Source organism: Caretta caretta, chromosome 9 (genome assembly GCF_965140235.1).
Source record: "Caretta caretta isolate rCarCar2 chromosome 9, rCarCar1.hap1, whole genome shotgun sequence".
Taxonomy (NCBI): Eukaryota; Metazoa; Chordata; order Testudines; family Cheloniidae; genus Caretta; species Caretta caretta.
Window position 1 is genome coordinate 87,368,192 of NC_134214.1, and position 12,222 is coordinate 87,380,413.

A 12,222-nucleotide genomic window follows, 5' to 3' on the forward strand; every position below is an offset into this window, starting at 1 on the left:
TGAACATGTCTCCAGGATAACGTACAGATTTCCCCTTAGTGATTTAATTCAATGTGGCCCTGAGGTAAAACCCAGTGAAGTTAATGAAAAGATTCCCAATGTCCTCAATGGGCTTGGGATAGGGCCTTCCAAGAACTAAGTAGTAGCATTGATTGGTTTCCAGTATTGCCCAAAACATGCTAGCTGCTGTTCAAACCTACAGATACACTCCTATCAGCCTTTGAAATACTTGGCAGTCATTGTTTTGTGTCAAAGCATAATGTCTTTTAACATGTCATTTTCAGTGTTAATTACCATGCGAACAACCAACTGGCTGCTCAATTACACCTTTGTAGAATGAAAAATTCTCAGCCTTGCACTATTTAGAATGCATCCATAATTCATTCATTCAAGGCCTGGTAGTGCAGTACTAGTGAGCAGTTCTGAACACAGTTCCACTGTTTCGCTTCTAACTTTACATTATTTTTTTAAAAGAAAGTAAATACAGTATCAATTAGGTCTGATCCACACTGCAATTGTTCCCAGCCTTTAAAATCAAAACTTTAAATAGTGGAATACAAGAAAACAATAGCAGCTTAGAGGTTCCAACTACTTCTTCCAATTTCCCTTTTTATTATCCTCTAAAGAAATGCATGGTAATAAAAAAGGCTAACTTAAGCACTTTATTTAGTGCATCGTATGTGTCTAGTCACTTGAGTCTGTACTAGGGGAACATAATGACTATACAGTATTTGAACAAAGAAAGAAACATTGCACCCCTCTCATCCCAATTGTTGTTGTGATTATGAATAAGAGGGAGAGTCCGAATATGTTGTAGGATTTAGTGGAGTTTTGTTTTAGGATTTTGTTGTGTATTACAGTCTACCGCTTTTAGATCTATTGGTGATGCCATAGGACACTAGAAGAAAAAGGTAGAACTTTTATATGAAGGAGGAAGGAACAAGCAAGAAGATTATATGGGAACAAATGTGCTTTTTCTAATTGGTCCTGTGCCAACAACTTACAACAAAGACATTGTCTTTTAAATAAGTTTAATTTATGATAGCTTGAAGAACAAGTAACATGCTATTTTAAAGTACATTTAATAAGACTTGAGGGTCATAAGTGGAAATTAATGTTGAATACCCATGAGAAAGCATTTGTTCAAGGTGAAAATAAGTGTTTGAAACAGCCCACTGAGAGAGGTTACTGAGATATAAACATTAGGGTTAATCAAGAAAAACAAGTTGCTATTAAAAAAAAATACAGTCCTAATGGAATCAGATATCTTTTTAATTTTTACTTTACTCTCAGCTGTTTACATTTTAGAAGTCTAAATAACCAGCTTTTACTTTTGTGGTTCTAATATACTGTCCAGGGCATCTTAATGTTGATCTCTTGGGACCCGTGATCCTCTGACAATGGGCTTTAGTGTCCCAAGGAAGGTGAGTTCAACTGTCAGCGTAACACTGTTTCCACTCCCCCTAGCCCTTGTGAAGATCTCTCCATAGCTCTAGGATTCTTGTGGAAGAGGGGGCAAATTCTATATTCTCCATCATTACTTTGAAGAATGGCACTAAAAGCCGTTTCTCTCTAAAATAAATAAGCCAAGAGGGAAATATGTTATCAAAGTCACATATGTAACAGAGAAGCCTGTTACGAAGTACTTTGGATATTTTTTATATTGCATTTAGGTGCAGGAACTTTTTATTTGATCTTGTACAGCAGTGGGCACAATTTCTTACCAAATAATAGTTTAACATGTATGCTCAAGTTTTGCAAAGCAACATAACTAATGCATGGTAGCAAAGATAAACATTGTTCAGCAGTAACAACCAATTTTTCAAAAAAAGGGAGCAATGGAAACAAAATGTGAACTTTCAACTGTCTTCTTAATGGCTAAGAGCCTGATCCAGCAAACTCTCATGCCTGTGAGTAACATTACTCATGTGACTAGTCCTATTAATTTCTTCCTGCTTTGAGCCAGTTATACTGACACATCTTGTCATCCTTAGATGTACGCTAGTTTGCATGGTTTTACATTTTCAATCTGTTCAGCATTCATGCATGTCTTATAGTATTTTCAAGGAATTCTTCTTAAAATGACTAACAAACTGGATTAAGAACAATGGGCAGAACTGAGGAAAATTGACAAACTGTGTTCATCTGAATTAAAAAATGCAATCAGAAAACTATCTCTGTCCTTTGATAAAAACACCCATCATAGTATTGAAAAGGCATTAACTTCATACTCCTTTTCATATACATAGTTACAAATTGTGTAGCCTTAATGTCAGTAGTATTACTAGCTCATTTGAAATGAATTTAAAAAATCAATGGGAGCTGTCAAAATGCAGCCTATTTTTAATGTATAGAAAACATAAAACTAATTATTCGGAACCTTAAATCGCTTCCACAAAATGTAAAAAAACCCACGATTTATTTGCTTTCTTTGTCTTAGTGCCAATAATATCTTGCAAATATTAAGTAATTTTTAAACTCCTAGCTATAGCAATCTGGTTATTCAAGTGAAAAATTAGCACTTTAAGGGACTTCCAAGCTTACAGTGAAATGTTTCTTGTAACAATCTCCTTACCGTTAAATTGGATTCACTTTCAAGTCGGTCTTCTTCCACACAAAATTACCACATGTAATTAGCTTACACAGAGGCTTGCTTTATCCAAATTAGGCTGTCAATTTATACACTTAGTATATTGCAATGTGAAGGGTCAGAGACCCTCATCGTTACAACTCTAACAGATTTCTGTAATGATAATAATACCCTTGATTTTAAAAGTACAGAAGTTCACTTCCAGATAATCTCTAAAAAACTTGCCAAAAAAAAAAACCCAACATAGATTTTTTTTAAACAGCCCTTCAATCTCTAAGTTAAAGGCTTCTATCTTAAATTATATGCTTCCACAGAAAACATCAAATGAAAAGAACATTTTTGAAGGACATTTGATAACCCTTTCCTTGTGTGAGGAATAAGGGTCCAAATCAGGGACGCCATGTCTTGTGGAAGGTATTGAAGCATGCCCTCACCCTGAGAAGCACATCCCATTTTAACCAGAAGCTGCCTTGCTAAATGCAACCAAGCCAAATTTCCTCTGTGCTGAAAGGATGTTGAGAGAACCTGTGTTCTCACCAATCCGCAGTGTAGGAAAAGTCTCACGGCCCTATATAAAGGGCAAGGATGAGAGGGTCAGTAAAAGGGGATACTACAATGGTGATAACTTCTCCAGAAGGAGAATAAAATGCCTCAAGACCCCTGAAGTGGCCAGTTTGTTTATTTGAAGAGAATAAATATACTTAATTTTTTTCAAATTAAAATCATCCCTTATGTTTTGAGGTGAAAGAGCCCCCATCAGATGCCACCTTACAAGATATCCCAGCACGCTGTAGGGCAGGGAGCTCCACTAGAGCAGGGTTTCACCCGGTGGGCGGGGAGGATGTGTATGCCATGCTGAACCTCACTATTCAGTCCCATTTCCAGTAGACCAGTACCAGAACCAAGTGAAGTAAGAGATGGTGTCATGACAAAACACAGAGAATTCAGGAAGCCCATCCTGCAGAATACAGGGAGAAAGACTTGAATGTCTTAGTTGATTGTGCTGTGAAAGTATCAGTACAATATCTTTGTATGAAATAAACTGGGGACATAAAACACATGTAAAAAATATTCTAGAACTGAGTAAAGGACTAGCTAGGCCATAATGAGACTGGTGTGCCCAGGTTTGGATGCCACTTGTAGAGAAATCCAAAAAAGAAGCACTGAGAATGACTTTAGCAAGTAGGAGAGTTAAATCGCTAAACCGCAACAGCAGAAAAACACACACTAGTACAGCCTATTGAGAATGGATCAAATTGAAATTTTCTGGCAGTATAAGGAGATTCTGAAGGAAGAGGTAGATTAAAATATAAACCTGAGGACTTGGGGAAAGTATGTTACATAGTGCGCTGAATAACAAGCTTTCTGGAGAAATAATTTTTAAGCTAGCCTGCAGTGTCTCATCAGAAATGAGCAGCATGCGAAAATTGTGTAAGTCGATGCCACACATCCCCCATAAAAAATTTAGGTATTTTCAAAATGCCCCATACTTGGCCTCCTGTAATGCCCATTCCCACTGAGTGAGGTATATGGAGAAAAATGCTAGTTTAAAGTTTTATCTTCATTTGTATTCCTTGACATACGATCCCCAAATCCAAAGCCACTTGAGGAAATTCAAACAATTTTAAACAATCTACAAAAGAAACACGTAGTTGTGCTGGATACAATAAAGAAAATCTAATATTCTGTTGAATCAACCCCTTGCATATTAGATTAAAGGCACATCTCTTCTGAGCAGTCCTACTGAGAATCTTGGAAAATAAGAATTATTTTTCCATCTATCATGCAATTTTCCCGTGCATAGAAAGCGACCATGACCTGCATTCTGCGCAGGGAAAATTAAAATAAATAGGCCAAAGTGCAGAATCGCAGAGTGATTACCTCTAGAATTATGGGCACATTCTAATTTATTTTTCTCTGTTTACTCTATCACAAATTTAGCAAGAAACCAAATCTTCACAAACAAATAAAATGTGATCTCTGTCTTCCATTGTCTTAAGATATTTTCCAAATATGTTTGCCTCACATTTTTATTTTGTTTTTTCGCATTTTTTTTTCTTTTTAAGGTGGAATATACACAGGGGCAGAATCTTGAGGTCTTTGCACAAATTTTAAGGAAATCTTATTTTGGCAAGTCTCCCAATTAAAGCAATGGGCATTTGTCTGTGTAAAGCTGATTTAGACCATGGCCCAGTATTGGTAAGTATTTTGTTTTGGGGATTTAATATTATTTATATTATCTGCTGTCAGAGTATCTGGATGAATGTTTCAGTCTTCGATTCTTCATGCAGCTGTTCAAGCCTACACTGATGCAAGTTTTACTGAGTAGGGAACTAGATGTCGGGATTCCTACTTTCAGCGCAGTCACTTACAGTGTGACCTTGAACAATTTAACAAGCCAGAGTGAATTCAAAGCAAAGGTCTCTCTCATCACATGTTTTAGCAGTGTTACTTGCTGAATTTTTCAGTCAGGAACCCTCCCCCTGTCCAGAGATCTGTCCTTTGTTCTTCAGGTGTTGTGGATGCTGTGGGTAGAGAGAATGGAGTAATAATTTGGGGCATCTTCCCTTTTATAGTCATTTCTCTTCTTTGAGCATCATCTTACTTTCAAATCATTATAGGCAAGACAAGTATTTCAAACTTTTCTGACAGAAGATTTCTATGTAATTTCCTTAAGATTTATTCATTCACTGGATTTCTAATAAACATCTAGATATATTGTTTGTTATATTTGCCCATTTTCTTTGGTCCATTGTTTTTTCTTTTTTTCTTTGTTTGGGCTTCATTGAGTGGCAATCATCTGTTCCAGATTTCCTCAGCATAACACATCCTAAACAAGAATTGTAAAATCTCATTCAGTTGGCAGATGAACAAAATGAGGGCGTCGGGGGCGGGGAGAAAGCCAGATGAGAACACAAGGAACCATGCCCTGCTGCATGCACATCCTTATGAGATGTCCTCCTCTCATGGAAGGAAGTATACAAATTGGGTAGCTGAATTTGACTGAGGTCCTCTTTTTTCCCAGTCTTATTTTTTTCATATATTCTGTTTCTAATATTTAAAATGTACATAATTTAGATTGCCTAGGAGGCTTGTTGTCTGAAAGTAAGTAACGTAAGAATCCTGCCCATAGGGAGTGGAGATTTACCGTTCATTGACTCTTATTATGGTCCATACACTCTGAAAGAACATTTTAATTATTAGTAGAACGGTAATAAAATTAATCACTATTAGACCTTGATGCTGCTGAAGCAAATAAAATAAAAGCTAAATTATGTTCCAATATCCTTGAATCCTTTGTTGTTTAGTAGTAAAACTGGATTGTTTCTTTCGCTTTGTTTTAAAGAGCAGATGTATATTTGCATAATGTCAAGATTTAGTTAGAGTTGTGAAAGGAAAATTACATCTCTGCTTTACAATGGGGCAAATATGTGTATAAAGGATTAGATAAAGCAATCCAAAAACAAGCATCTGATTTACCCTTTAGTTCTAAACCATCCTTTGTATTTCAAGAGGTACAAGATGTATGATGAATGTATAACACGACGGCTAATTCTGAATGAAGTACCTAAAGGTGTACGTCATCTGTAGCAAAATATTTCTTTAGCGTTCTTGGAAAATAAGATGAACGTTCTATGGATTTTATTCTGACTAGCCAATTTGTATGCCGTTGTGCTCCCTTCCAAATGTTAACTCAGAATCTGAGATAATAACAATAACCAATCAAGCTAGCATACAACTACAACTTCAGTATGAAACCAAATTTCAAATGTGATCCACTATTTCTAAATCCTGTTACAAAAACTATCACTATTACATTTCTTTGGTGACAGATTCTTCAGGCATCTATCTGCTCTAAACCCTTATGGCAAATTACAGTAAGAGCTGATTTTTGTTTATAATTTTCCTTTTTTTTATATGTATAGCACACAGTATGTTCAGCACCATACCAAACAAAATAGAAACAGGAACGGTTTTTATGAACAAGTCAGTAGGAGCTGCAAATGCTCTGTTTTCTGAAAATTGGGCCAGTTTGTTAGCTGCCTAAAATGGATTGTGGTCCATAATCTTTGATACAGAAATCTGAAAATTTTGGCCATATAATATATTTTTGTAAACTCACTTTTTGGACCTTGTGGAAGGAAGGGATGTTCAGGAGGACACTGAATGGAGAAATGTTGACTTTGTGAACTGGGGGAGGGACACTGTGACATTACCCAAGGTACATTCTGGACTGATGAACAGCTTTCCCCTCAATTGTCCAACCTGGGGTGCCTTTTACACTGTAAGAATCATGACTCCTGGTCTGCTCACACACAGCCTCTAACAGGTAAATTTTACTCCCTGTTATACTGCAAAAGTGCTATGGCCAGCTACCCTTGAATTACACTTCAGAGCAACATCAGCAAATTCCCAGTCCCAGACTTTCCCCGGGAAATGTATATCTTGTACTGTCCAGCACTCTCCTGGTCAATACAAGCTCATATAAAGTCCATCATTTTATTAATAGAAATTATGTTCACAAATCCTGTTATCCCAAATGGAGCTTTTCAAACACTTCAATCCAAACACACTGGTCTAGATAAAATAATAAAACAGGTTTATTAACTACTGAGCAATGAGACATAACAGTCAGAATTGGTTACAAGAAAACAAAACTAAATCGCAACTAATGCCTAATTTAACAAGCCAGAGTGAATTCAAAGCAAAGGTCTCTCTCACCACATGTTTTAGCAGTGTTACTGGCTGAATTTTTCAGTCAGGACCCTTCCCCCTGTCCAGAGATCTGTCCTTTGTTCTTCAGGTGTTATGGATGCTGTGGGTAGAGAGAATGGAGTAATAATTTGGGGCATCTTCCCTTTTATAGTCATTTCTCTTCTTTGAGCATCATCTCCAGTTGAGGGTCAGGGAATATAAATCTGTGTGGATGGAAAACCCCAGCTGTTTCTTTGTCAAGATGTAGATTTTCGCCCACATCCTCTTTCGTGCCAGATGATAGTCCATTTGATTTTGCTGACAGCTGACCTGAGGTGTCTGCTAACCTTTTGTCTCTGGGGAACTGGTTTTTGACTCTTCCCCAAACTTAGAACATGTCTTTAGTAATACCATACAGTAGAATCCTATAACTTTACATACAATGTTGCCATACATATTTTACCAGGACAATAATGATCAGTAAATTGAGTTTTCAAATGATAGCTCACAAGGCATACTATGTACAACATTTATTGTAGTCTTGAAAACAGGGTGAACATAGGGATACAAGCTGTCACAGAGGCCATTATATTAGCATCATACTAATTTTACATCTTATTAATGAAGATGGTCATGCAAGGCCATGTTTGTGTTAAAGTGTATATGCTATGAAAAAATGTTTCTTCATTTTCCTGGACATGGAAACAAATATCAAAGGGCCTTATTTGCCTTTCACTACCATTGCTGTAATCAGGAGTAACACCATTGACTGTAGCTGAAGTTACAACAATATAAAACAAGCCAGAGATGTGAATCAGAGCCAAAATCTCTTGTAACAGGGTGATACTGAAGTACAGATTATAGATGTGTGGGGGCAGCTGCAGATGCTGGTTGCAGGGTTTACATGGGGAAGTTTTTGCTTATTATTGTGCTCCATGCAGTTCTGGGGTGGCTGAGGGGGCAGTATATGTTACTCAGCTTCTTGGGTTCATCAGTAATCTCCCTGGAGTTCAGGGAGATTACTGATGAACCCAGGAAGCTGAGTAGCACATACCACCTCCTCAGCTGTCCGGAACCTGCATGGTGCCTAATAAAAGCTCAGGTTCTTTGGAAAGAGAGAAGCTTTTTCCGTGGGGTGGCTGGCGGGGCTCCGGATGGCCCCGGGCTCCTCTGGCCGAAGAGGGTGGGGGCTCGGGGCTCCTCTAGGAGGGGGGCCTCAGGTGGAAGGGGTCGGGCCATGGGGGCTAGCCTCCACAAAGGAGGCTTTACCTGCTGCCCGTGTGTGGGGGTAAAAACGATAACAGTAGATATAGATGAAAACGGTTTGAGTGTATTGATTTGATCTCAGGTTCATCACACTAGATAAGGTGTCTATGGAGTCTGACATGCACAGAAGGCAGCAATATATTCCTCCTTTGTCTGGTGAACAGTTCATTGTAAGATGACTCTTAGTACCTAGTAATGTCTGACCTTCAGCACAGACACACTCACTTCAACATTGTTTTAACTGATCCAGCATAATAGAAAAGCAAAGCAAAAAGAAGAATACAGTGAACCACGTCAGGAAAGCAACACAAAAATAAGCACACTCAACCATGTCACCATTTTGACCTGCTCTAAATGCAACATTGTAACAACTTTCTTATTTGCAGTTATAGCTCTCCGTGGGTCAGAAACACTGACTCATTTCATATTATTCTTTGATTTATCATAAAGAACCACATGGAAGATGGGGGTGGAGGAGAAGAGATTTTGTTAAAGAAGAAATGAGGTCATATAGTAAGAGTAAGATAGCTTCAGGCTTTTAAATGCCATATAGAAATAGGTTTCAGAGTAGCAGCCGTGTTAGTCTGTATCCGCAAAAAGAAAAGGAGGACTTGTGGCACCTTAGAGACTAAAAAATTTATTTGAGCATAAGCTTTCGTGAGCTACAGCTCACTTCATCGGAGTGAAGTCTGTAAGGTGCCACAAGTACTCCTTTTCTTTTTTCATATAGAAATAAAACATCTTCAAAAAATAAAAAGCCTTCTCCACTCTCTTCATTTTATTGTTCCATACCACTTAAGAAATGTCAAATGTTTATAATTTGACAAGCATACCAAAACAGTTTCTAAGTTATCCCACTGGTTTAGATGAAGAAAAAAACATTTTTGGTTTTGACTTTCCTGTTTTGTGACACAGGGTTGGTATTGAGCAGATTCCTGTTCTCAGGGGATCTCCTGGTCCTTTAGGAACCTGACTCCCCTCTCTTGGCAGGTGCAGAGAGAGTTTGTCTGCTTGTATCATTAGCTGTTCAGTTGATGCCTTCCTACCCTTTGTGCGCACACACACACCAGTACAGACTCTACCACCAGCTCTGGAATGACCGCCAGTACTGATGTAACTTCCAGTACCCTTACAACTAGCCTCCCCAGTAGAAACAGGGTGGGGATTATATTTCCTAAGATTCTGAGGTCTCCGTGGCCCAAGGACCCCTTAATGCCAACTGTCAAGGGCTTACAAAATGGCCTGATTCTGGTATATATATTCTGGTTCACCAAAGAATGTCTTAAATGAAAGACAGGGTCACGCTGGTCATTACTATTATTGTGAAATGCATGGACAGGCTAAGTAAGGAGTTGTGTATATAAAATGAAAATATGTTCTTAGATTGCATCAAGGTAAGAGTCACGAGCACAGGTGAAAAAACAGATTTTTTTATCGTACAAGAGATGTTTATTCATCTGTCTCTGTCAGGATAGTAAACGTAAGCTAACTCAGTGGATGTCCATTTACATAGGCAGACAACGAAGAGATGTGAAGTCAAAAGGGAAGCAGCACACAGGAAAAACAAGCCACGGGACAGTTATTGTCTACTCAGACAGGATGAACTTTGGCATAAAGGGGTATAAGTAGAATGCAAAGAAGATGCCTTCTTATGCACACCTAGAAAGTAAACGGGCAATGTGTTTGCATTCATAAAAACATGATTTCAGCCAACTTTAATTGAAAATGCTATAGAGGACTTTGAGGAATGATAGAAACTTCTTTAGACAGGAGGTTAAGCTGTTAGGTAAGGTTAGTCTCTAAAAGTGTGTTATGATTTTAATATGCAACCTTTTGTTTCCAATATCCTTATTCACTGTCACTTGAATCTTTGATAAACTGATTCTTGTCTTCACTATAAATATATGGAAGTGCTGTGATATTAAGCAAAGTGCTGTACCAGAGCTGAATCTTACAAGCTGCTGTGTATACTGTTCCTTCAGGGACAGCAGGCCTAGTGTTTCTGTGAGTAGCCAGGGGCTGGATATCGCAGGGGAACACTTCAAAGGGACTCAGGAACTGGGCAGGGCAAGGCAAAGTAAGGGCCAACATAGCCCACAGAAGAGAGCTTGAGTGGCTAGAAAACTGGTGGTGTTAGGATGCTGATTCCCATCTAAGCATAGGCAGGGCGGTTACTCAGTCCCTGTTACCCCAAGAACTGTCAGTCTCTACTCCAGGTTCTTCCACCACCTTCCCATTTAGGTTTCCCTCCCCTGAAGTCTACTCCAAAGACCTCCCAGGAACAGTCAGTGATGAACTTGCCAAACACCATGGCAGAAGCACCCTTGGAATCCACAACCATACCGCAGGCTCCACCACAGTGGGCCTTTTGGAACTCTTGGGCCCCATACAGAGACATCTAGGTCTCTGACATTCTAGGTCATCTTCCAGTAAGAAGACTTGCTTGGATGGTTATCCTCCAAAACACCTTGAACCTGACCCCCTTCACCTCTCTTTGTGACAGCCTTCCTGAAGAACACAATCTGGGAGTTGAAGAAGAGGCGGCAATCAAGTTGTCATCCTCCTCCCCAGAAAAGGTAATCATGCCCCACTCCCTCATCCTGTGCAGATGACCTCAAGATCTTTCAGGCCCTTATGAAGAGGATAACTGAGTTCTCACAAATCCCTTTGAATGAAATACAAGAACCACAGCAGAGTTTAGTGGAATTCCTCCACACTTTTCCTCAAAGCAGGGCTGCCTTTCAGATAAATTGTCCCATTGATGGCCAAGACAATAGGGTAAGCCCCAGGCATTATCCCTTGCATATGCAAAAAGGCTGACAAAAATTACTATGTCTCTTTGAAGGACTCGGAAGACTACTTCTCCCATCCCACTCCAAACTCTTAGTGATGGATGCAACAAATGAGAGAACCAGACTACATTGCTTCAGGTCCATGCCACATGAAAAGGAGCTCAAATGTCTAGACCTCCTTTGTTGCAAAAGTTACTCTTCAGTTGCACTTCAGTTTAGCATAGCTAACTGTCATATTGTAATGGCTAACTAGGACTATATGAACTACATCAAATTCACTCATCTTATTGATTATTTGCCACAAGATCAGGAGACCAATTCTAGGCCCTCATCACAGAAGGCCAGATTTTTGGCAACGCATCCTTGCAAACCTTGTTAGATGCAGCTGATACAGCTTCTCACTCAATGTAATGTGCCATACTTTATGTCTGTAATTCTCTGGGCTTCCTAGATTGGTCCAGAACATGGTTGAAAATCTCCCTTTTTGAAGTAATGACACAGATGAACAAAATGGCATCCTCCGTGCTGCCTGGGTCCCAAGAGGAATTAGTTCATTAAAATAGGGACATGCTGGCATAGTGGACATACTGAAGAGACATTTTTGTCAGGATTGCAAATAGAACTGGGTTGCTCAGCTTCTATAGGGAATTTTCCTGAGCTGGGGCTTCCCGGAGATGGACAGGGTTGCAAAAAAAAACTTAACACAAAATGCTGCAAATTTTGCCCCTGAGGAGGTCATGGCTGTGATTCACTGGGGGATGCTCTCACCGCCCTTTGGCTCTGAGTGCTGCTTGATGCTTTTTCAACTGACAGCTACTTCTTAAACTCCTGAACACAGTAAAATGAGAATGTGTCAAAATTGTCATCTTATTGCCAGCT

General features: G+C 39.0%; 1 protein-coding gene across 4 annotated transcripts in view; it reads left to right on the forward strand.

Annotated features, from left to right (window-relative positions):
• TENM1 (teneurin transmembrane protein 1) overlaps window positions 1–12,222 on the forward strand; it is a 1,415,133-nt gene that overhangs the window by 694,340 nt on the left and 708,571 nt on the right. The window contains exon 1 of one of the 4 annotated variants that reach the window (XM_048862943.2): window positions 4,722–4,789. The exons of the other annotated variants lie outside the window; for them this stretch is intronic. The gene's annotated coding sequence lies outside the window, so the exon portion shown is untranslated. Of the gene's footprint in view, window positions 1–4,721; window positions 4,790–12,222 lie in introns of those variants that run through there. 4 annotated transcript variants of the gene reach the window in all.